The sequence below is a fragment of the Rhodamnia argentea genome, chromosome 6, assembly GCF_020921035.1.
Source record: "Rhodamnia argentea isolate NSW1041297 chromosome 6, ASM2092103v1, whole genome shotgun sequence".
Taxonomy (NCBI): Eukaryota; Viridiplantae; Streptophyta; class Magnoliopsida; order Myrtales; family Myrtaceae; genus Rhodamnia; species Rhodamnia argentea.
In genome coordinates this window covers 690,001-699,266 of record NC_063155.1, presented here as the reverse complement: position 1 = coordinate 699,266, position 9,266 = coordinate 690,001, and positions in this window count along the sequence as shown.

The window sequence follows — 9,266 nt, the reverse complement described above, 5'->3', positions numbered from 1 at the left end:
CTGACATCCACCGCTCTGGATCTTCGGGAATGTACGGCTCTACTCCCGGTGCGTAGGGTACTATATACTCTGGCTCATATGACTCCACCTCTTCAATCCGAGGAGATACGCACTCGGGTACATATGGCTCGACCGTTGATTGGCGATACTCCTTAAACTTCTGGATATACTCCTTGGAGGCTCTTTGAATGTTCATCTCATCATCCAAATAATCCGGCCACTCAACTTGTTGCAGCGGGGAGTTCTTCAAAGCATGAAGAATAAGCTTAATACGAGATTGATATAACTTCTTCGCCTCCTTTGTAAGCCTCCCACGTGTCATGTCGAATGAGAAAATCCCGGGACAAACATCCGGTGGCACCTCTTGTAAAACTCCAAATTGCCTCACCACTCTAATGGGGTAATATGCCACAGCGCCAGTACATCCCAATAAAGGAATAGGGTTATCTTCAACACCCGAAATGCGAGCCTCCACGATCTTGGGTCAAGTCAGACGCCACCTAATATGTTCGGGTTTCAAATTGTCCAATAGCTCAACCCACTTTTTAAATGAATATTTGGGTACAAGGGATTGACACTTAAGGAAGGATCTAAGAGGTGGACGTGCTCATTGATCTCATAGCACCCTACTCGGAGTTGGAAAGTCTTTATATGAGAAGTGAACCATAAGTGGAGTAATCCGCTAGACGCTTGGAAAACAGCCTTTTTTGAAGATTTGGAACGGTTTAGGGAGAGAAAGGTCTCAGCTAAGATCATGTACGAATAATCCCAGCGACAACAGGCTTGTCTGGCTATATGGGTTATGGAGGGGTCAAAGGTAGTTCTAGAAGTCGGGAATAGAACGAATGCAAAGAAAGCCAAGATGAACACCTTTCCCGATTTATGACCGGTTTCGGTGGGTAGAGAGGAATAATTATCGAAAAGGAACGAGAGGGTGAATTTGTTGGAATTGGACTTGTAGACTTTTTCAATCTCAGAAATTTTAAGACGAAGAAAACTCGATAATGAACGAGTGGAGTCCATGTCCAAAGGGGGTTGAGCTATTCGTTCTTCAAATTTGGCCCCAATAATAGCGGTATACTCCTCGAGCGTAGGAGTCAACTCTAATCCTCGAAAGTTGAATGTCATCGTGCATGCGTCCCATGCCTTGGCTAATGCTTGGATAAGAGCCGGTTGGTATTCCACTTTGATCAAATCTACAAGTCGTCCCAAACGTCATTCCACGTAAGCCTTGTTGACAATGTCGAGGCGATCCCACCATATAGCGAGTTCCTTGCGCGGTATTGGGATGACTTTGATGTCTCCATTCCCCATGATCTAAAAATGCAAAAAATGATGATCCTAAAGTCAATTACCACGATTTAATATGCATATGCATGAAATGTGATGCAAATGTGCTAACCAAATTCCATGTCATCTTTTGGTAACATGAGGGTCAACTACTCCCACTTGACCCAAATAAGCCAAATAGGGTAGTTATGGACCTAATCTCACCCAAAGATGGCATATAATTCAATTAGGATCGTTTAAGCGTAATCGGGGTAGAAAGTCGCTCACAAATTGACAACTCATGGAATTTACAAGTCTAATACAATAAAGTCGAAAGAGATAGAACATGATAGTATCTAAAGATGTTCGGAGAAATAAATGTCGATGAAAGTACATAATAGACTCAAAATATAATAAAATCTAGAAAATGCCCCAAAGTCGTACTAATCTAGACAATCGGAACGGTATCCTCATCGGATGAAATCTCCATTATCTCGGGAAGCTTGACATCTTCTTCGTCATCGGAGGGTATGGTGATAACTTCCTTCTTCTTAATCGGGGAGTGTTTTGGGGCCGTCTTGGTCGCACGAGGCTTCTTCGCCAATTTCATATACAACTCCCAAATTCTTTCTTTCTCGCGCTCGAGTTCCAAATATCGTCCATATCGGGTATAATCGCAACTCTCGCTACGGATGTGGTTCCGTCCATTGAGCTCTCGTCCATGGACAAATCCAAAAACTCGGAAAGTAGCGGGTACTCGGTCCTCGCGTCGAATGGTCCTCCGCTCCCATGTGAATACATCGGGTACATCAACACGACCTCGGGGCGCCATCTATCCTAAAAAAAGAAAATTGACCCTCAACCCCGATCACTTAAACGATCTTACAAGTTGTGATGATATGTCGTGAAAATGCATGATATGCAAAATTTAAATTTACAAGCTCAAAATAAAGAGGGTAGAAAGCCTTACCAACCGATGTTACTCTTTTTTTTGGGTTTTTGGTTTTAGGTATACCAACCGTCCATTTCACATGCGCATGAGACAAGTGAGGTTCAACTCTAAAGAAATCAAAAGGGCTCGGGTATGGACCTAAAAAGTCTCCCGCTATACAAATCGATGGGCCGCCCACAAGCGCAATCAAACAACAAGTGGGTAGGACCATCAATCTTGCATAGCGAGCGGGATCAAATATGGTCAACCTAAGTGCAATCAAACACAAGAGCTTCGCATACCGATCCCTATCTATGGCGACCTATAAGGGTGATTCGCGGCTCGGGTTTAGGCGCTTGTGTGTGCAGTGTCGTGATCCTCAAAATATGCGGGACATGCACAACAATTTATATTCAAAACACCGCTTCAATATTTGCATAAATAAACAAACAACCCAAAACTCCATATCCGCATCAAAAATGGTTAGCATAGACGCCACCCCTTATAACTCCCATCTGCATCAGCATTTAACACTTTTTGTTAGTGGACGTACCTCATCTTCAAGAGCATCTGCAGAAAACGAGGTTAGAAAGCAATCAACATTTTTATCGGCTTAAGTCCTCTTATAATAATTCCCCAGCGGAGTCGCCGATCTGTCGCGACCCTCCATCCGTCCGTCCGGCGAAGAGGTTAACGAGCCGATCCTCCTCTTTTATAAATTTTATAGGACCCCCGGTTGTCGGCGGGGTACTTTTAAGGATCGCGGGTCTCTCCCAAGACCCATTACTCGAATCGCGATGTCGGGTAAAATTTATCAAATATCGAAATTGACCTTGTGTGGTCGGGTGGCATGTGCGAGATGTACATGCAATTTGGAGTCGCCACCGATCGATTTATTGGAAGGTACGATCGGAAAACCTTACCGAGCGGTCGGGAGAAACCGTTCGGTTCCGCGAAAACCAGAGATTTTGGGTTCGGGGACTTGGTTACGCCAAATTTCATATTTGACGCCCTTTCGGTTACCGATGTTGAGTGTTTTTCTAACCTAGGATTTCATGCAGATGCGATATCGGGTGAGGTAGGCCCTAACAATTCTAAGTATTCATGCGGATGGGGATTTTCTATCCTAATCAATCACAATAAAAAATTTAATGCGCAATCAAAATCATTACAAGCAATCAAATCAATCAATCAAGGTTTGACATGTCTAAAAATGGCCCTATCGACCCACACAAAAATCAAATTTGGGTTTCGGGGTGATTTGGTGAAAATTTGGGGCGAAAGGCCCGGAAGGATAGAATGGTCATTTTTTGGGGTTTGGGACCCGAAAATCACAAAATTTTGATTTGGCCAGTTGAATGTGGCAATTTCCTATTTTTTATGATTTTTCAGAATTTTTCTAATTTTTCTATATTTTTTGGAATTTTTATTTATTTTTTCAAAAATATTAGAAATTTTCCGGATCGAAATTAATCGACCCTCGAAGTCTCAAAAATTTTCGATCCAGACTTTATGAGTCCCGAATCGATCTATGAATTTTTAGAAATTTTTTGTGAAAATCAGGGAATTTTTATGAATTTTCTAAGTATTTTTGCAATTTTTTGATTTTTTTTTGGAAATTTCTTTTTATTTTTTATTATTTTTTATTAATAGACCGGACCGGGTCAACCCGGTCCGACTGCCCGTAGACCCGCTCGGACCCTATACGGTGCCGTATGTATACTATTCTATTTATTTTCGATTTTTTCTAAAATAGATTTTCTAATATTCGGAATATAAAGAAGAAGAAATGGACGAGTGAGATCAATCCAAGATTTGATCTCAGCCGTCGACTCGCCCTCAAACAAAACGACGACGTCCCGACTTTCTACGTAAAAACGACGCCGTATGTCACTAAACAAATGAACGGCTGCGATTAAACCCGAAAATTGATCTGGACCGTTAACTCAACCTTAAGCAAAACGACGCCGTATCTAATAAATGCATGGACGGCTACGATCTATTTGAGATCTAATCCGAGCCGTCAACTCTTCTAAACCCAAAACGACGACGTTTCTTTTAGTACTTTGGACGGCTACGATCAAACTTTAGATCTAATCCAGGCCGTTCGTTCCTAACATGTCCTAAACGACGCCGCATCACTTATTACCCCGAACGGCTACGATCAAACCTCAACTTAATCTTAGCCGTCCGTTCAATCGCTACCCTAAACGACGTCGTGCCTACGAACTAAAACGACATAGTTTTCGCATTTTTTATTTTCTACCTAATATACTAAATTCTAGAAAATATAAATGGACGATCCAACGGCCGAGAATCAAACCTACCTAATTGTCTCGGCCGTTGGATCGGATCTGAATCAGCCCGCTCGCGCCAAAGGCCGAGCGGACTCGGATCCAGGTGGACCTATCACAGAACGACACATAGACTCTTTGACCGGTTGACTCGCCACATCAACATCGTCGTCTTCCTTGCGACGACGCCGAACGGACGGCCGAGGTTTCCCAGCGAGATCCGACGGTGAAACCTCGGCCGATTGACCCCAAACCAAAGCCAATTTACTCATATCAACCTCCAGATCAACATACTCAAAGATCAAACAATTTCATCGAGCCAAATGGGAGAATCGAGCTATACACAATCGCGACAACATGAACTCCAATCAAAAGATATAGAGCATAACAATCAAATTCGAGCTTCGGACACGCTTAGGTTAGGTCGAGAACACTTACCTCGGGCTTCGATCGAACCCGGAGTTGCTGGATTCGCTCGGCCAAAGTCCGACCGGGTCGCGACCGGTTGGAGGTTCGATTGAGGCGACTCGGGCAAAATCAATGCGGGAGAAGGTTGCGATCGTGGTCAGAGTTGGAATAGAAGTAAAAGGCACAAGCTAATTGCAAGAATGGAGTTCGGGAGGTCGAGTCGCCATGAATGCACAGTGAGAGAATGGAAAGCTTGACTTACCGATTCCGGAGCTCGCAACTTGACCGAGCTAGCACGATCGAATCCTTGAGTTGATACGAAGCTGTTGAACTTGATTGCAGGTCTTGATTCGGCTTGGATTGATCTCGCGAAGAACTTGCAGACCGAGCTCAAACCTTCGATCGCTTGGGCGAGAAGGTGAGCTCTCCTTCTCTCTCTCTCTCTCTCTATCTCTATTCTATTGTGAGAAGAACCGAATGAGCCCCCTTCAGCCTAGAATCTTCTTTGGCCTTTTATAGTGAGTTTTCAAAAAATGGCGCGTCCGGGCAAAGCTTCGCCGACTCACTTCGCACGTGCCCACGCGTGCGAAGTGAGCCGGGCGATGACGGGGACGGAACAGTGTTCCGTCCAAGTCCGTTTGACACCCCGGCGTACGCGAATTGAGCTTCAATTTGGCCAATTCCGCGAAGGTTGACTTTCTCGTTTGGCCGGAGCTTTGATCGGCTCGCCGGAGCTCCTCCGGCGAGCGTTGGTCACGCCGTTGGCCTCAATCGGCGCGGCTTAACCCGCACCACAAAACCCCCACATGAATTAGACCGATTATGGCTGAATTGAACCTCAATTTGGTTGTTGAAATTCGACCCTCAAGTCTGCAAATCGTGCCTCTCATTTGGGGAAGATGAAGTACAGTTCGGGACCGGTTCGACCGGTCCGACCGGCGATCAGACCGGTCCGAACCGGTTCAGACAAGAAAATCCATGGAATTTTCAAAATTAACCAAAATTGAGTGGGAATTTTTACAATTAAATCTCAAAATTGAACTCGGGGGCCTAGATATTATCTAGAAATGTGTTTTTACCCAAAATTTCCCATCAATTTATATGAAAACCCCAAATTTTTCAATTTGCCCAAATTGGGGAAAAGTTCAATTGGATGTGTAATTGATCAAATTGGACCACGAGACCCACACCAATCGATTCAGAATATGTGAAAACATAAGGGACCAGTCCAATTTTACCACGAAAGTCCCTCAATTGAGATTAATTTCAAAAATTGGCAAGTTGAGGGACTTAATTGCAAATAATTTGGGGATTTTGCCTAATTTGTGCAATTCGCGCAATTGTGGGCGCAATTGATCAAATTGAAATTCAAAGGGACCACAACTGAATGTCTAGACTCCAAATGTGCAAAAATTGCAAATAAAAAGACTCAATTGGTATTTTTTGTGCAAATTCAACCTTAGGTATTGTGAAGAAACACCTAAAATTGAACTCAATTTTTGATTTTTCTTGAGGTCAATATTAAAAGGGAATTAAAAGAAAAATATTGAACATTTTTTTGTATTTTTGTGACCTATAAAAGTATTTTTTATGAATTTTTCAAGTATTTTCCTATTTTCGAAAATATTAAAAAAAACAAAAATTATGAAAAATTATTTTTTATTCCAAATTGGTTCCTTAGGCTTGGCCAAGGCTTCCAATGTTGATTTTTTTAATTTTTGATTTTTTGTGAATTTTTAGTGAATTTTGGAAAATAAAACTAAAGGAAAACCGATTAAAAATTCGGGTGTCAACTGACATCACACCCGACATAGTGGCAGAGGAAAATCCGCTGCTCGATCAATGTGTTGTGGGACGCTTCTTGGGGAGAAAAGTATATTTCAAGGCGACAGAGGAGGTGATTAAGAAGAGCTGGGGAGCCCAAGTTGTAGATATACGCATGCATGATAGTGGATACTACTTCATACGTATCCCGGATGACTCCTTTCGTAGGAAAATTGTGGACATGGGACACATCTCCATTCAAAACTGCACAATGATGCTGCAGAATTGGCATTCTAAACTAAAGCTAAAGAAAGAAGATCATGATACCCTCCCAATATGGATCGGACTAAAGGACATCCCCTTAGCTCTTTGGTCGCAATCGGGGATTGGTCGTATTGCGAGTGCTATAGGCAAGCCATTATATGTAGATGCACAAACAGAAGGCATGAAGAGACTCTCCTTTGCCCGAGTGTGTGTGGAAATTAAGGCAACTCAGCCTCGCCTTGACAGCATTAAGATATGGTGGGATGGTGAACTAATTCCCATTCAAATTGATTATGAATGGAAGCCCCTTTCATGTGGGTCTTGTGGAATATATGGACATAAATCCGGGATGAATGGTTTCCCGTGTGCTGCCAATACTGATGTTCCCGTGAACCAGCAACCTGATATACCTCGCCAGGCCCAAATCGTAGAAGAGTGGCAATAGGTTCAAAGGAGAACGCAACGCAAAGTGAGCTCTCCTCGACGTGCTATGATCACTCCACAAGTACCCCAACTTGCTGTGGTATCCACTCAACCTGCTGGGAGTATCCCTCAGATATAGACCGAACCCAAGAATAATGCTGCTCATGCCCTACCTTCTCCTCGGAATGATGCTGCAGAAGACATCCCCCCTGCCCTGCAGCAGCACTCGATACACTCGGTTGAAAAGTCAAAGACTTCCTCCATCCACTCGTCCCAAGTTGAGAATGGCGATGGGAATGTCGGTGATGCAGCTACGAATCTTGAGGAAGATTTATCCTCTCCATCTCCGCCATTTACTAGATCCCGTGCAATGGTATTTGCTCTACCGATACAAACTAGCGCCGAAGCCGTGGAATTTCCTACTCTTGATGATGCAGATAGCCCCTCCTCCTCTAAGACTACCAAGCCTAAGTCTAAGAGGAAGAAAGGTAGGAAAAAATGGTAACACACATCCCCTCTTCTTTTATATATGTTTATAGGAGTGTGGAACATTAGGGGTCTTGTTCACCCCCTTAAACAAGCTGAGATTTCAGCTTTTATAAGAAGTAGATGCCTCTCTTGTATTGGCATATTAGAGACAAAGGTTAAACAATCCCGGTTTGAACCTATTTCTGCTAACCTCTTCCCGGGGTGGCGTTGGCTTGCTAATTATGAATTTTCTCCTCGAGGTAGGATTTGGATTGGGTGGGATCCATTGGTGATTGAGCTACTGTGTATTTCAGCCTCCTCCCGGATGATACATGCTCATCTCTCCTTTATTGCCATGAACAAGTCCCGCTTTCTAACGGTTGTCTATGGCGATCATACTTTTATTTCCCGTAGAGCTTTATGGACGGATCTTATTCGGTTGAGTGCGTGTCGAGAACCGTGGATGGTTGCGGGGGACTTTAATGCAATTAGAGACCATTTCGATAGGATGGGGGGATCTAATGCATGGCTTCCATCTTTTAATGAACTTCAAGACTGTTTGGCTCAAGCGGCTCTTGACGACTTTCGATACATTGGTCATCGCTTCACCTGGTCCACCGGGTCGGGCGAAGCGAGAAAGCAACGCAAGATTGATCGGGTATTAATCAACGACCAATGGAGCCATCTATACTCGTATTCTGAGGCCACCTTCATGGCCCCGGGTATATCCGATCACAGCCCTATGGTGGTAAAGATTATGTAGCCCCCAGCCTCTAAAAGGCCTTTCAAGTTCTTCAACTACTGGTCTTCTCACCCGGCTTTCCTCGATATAGTTGCGCAGGCCCGGACAACTCCTATTACTGGCACTCCGATGTTCATTGTATGTAGCAGGCTCAAGCTACTCAAAGACCGACTAAAGGAGCTGAATAGGAGAGCTTTCTCTGAGATTTTTGAACGAGTTCAACAAACTCAACTACAACTTGTTTCGGTGTAAGATGAGCTGCAACATGATTTCAGAAACTAGACACTACTTGATCTTGAAGGGGAATGCATCCACAAATACTCTAAACTAAGGCTACGGGAGGAGTCTTTCTACAAACGGAAATCGAGGATTAGATGGCTAAAGGAAGGCGACATGAATACGAAATTCTTCCATCACTCCGTCAACAAGAGACGGCTTCAAAATCGCATCCTCTCGGTAGCCAATCCAGCTGGTGAGCTTCTCACGTAACCAACTCGGGTTCGAGCCATCATTGTTCGGCATTGTGAAGATATATTAAATGGTAGCTCAGCACCCTCTCGGCCTGGAGTTCATGTTATTCGGGAATACATTGGCCGTGGCCTTCGGGAAGACCAAATCCAGCTCCTCTCCCGACCTGCAACAGAGGATGAGATTCGAGCCACACTTTTCTCCTTGGCGAAAGGTAAGGCTCCTGGACCCGATG